Source organism: Corylus avellana, chromosome ca8 (assembly GCF_901000735.1).
Source record: "Corylus avellana chromosome ca8, CavTom2PMs-1.0".
NCBI classification, from domain to species: Eukaryota; Viridiplantae; Streptophyta; class Magnoliopsida; order Fagales; family Betulaceae; genus Corylus; species Corylus avellana.
In genome coordinates this window covers 20,815,716-20,816,103 of record NC_081548.1, presented here as the reverse complement: position 1 = coordinate 20,816,103, position 388 = coordinate 20,815,716, and positions in this window count along the sequence as shown.

Genomic DNA, 388 nt, shown 5'->3' with positions numbered 1-388 from the left:
TCAAACACAGCCTAAGAGTCATTATTTGCTACTTGATGCGAAAATGCGACAATGTCACGCTTCTCCATAAGGTTCTTTGATGTTCCTCTAAATGGGAAATGAATGTTAGAAATTAGGGGAGGAAAAATGAGTGGAGCATCTTGCATAGCAGCCTCAACTCTCAAGTTCATAAGATGCGGTCCAGAAGCAATAATAATTAAGTAATTATGAGTCCAGTTGCGTACTGAATTGTGGACGAGAGAGATTCAAGTACCTTTTAATTTTACTAATCTAACTATTTAAGCTTATTCTATGTCTAGCTTTTCAGAATTGTTCCCACTAGTAAGGATAAAAAAAATAAAAAAATAAAAAAAGAGACCAATTAGTAGGAACTTTTAGTACCAACCAA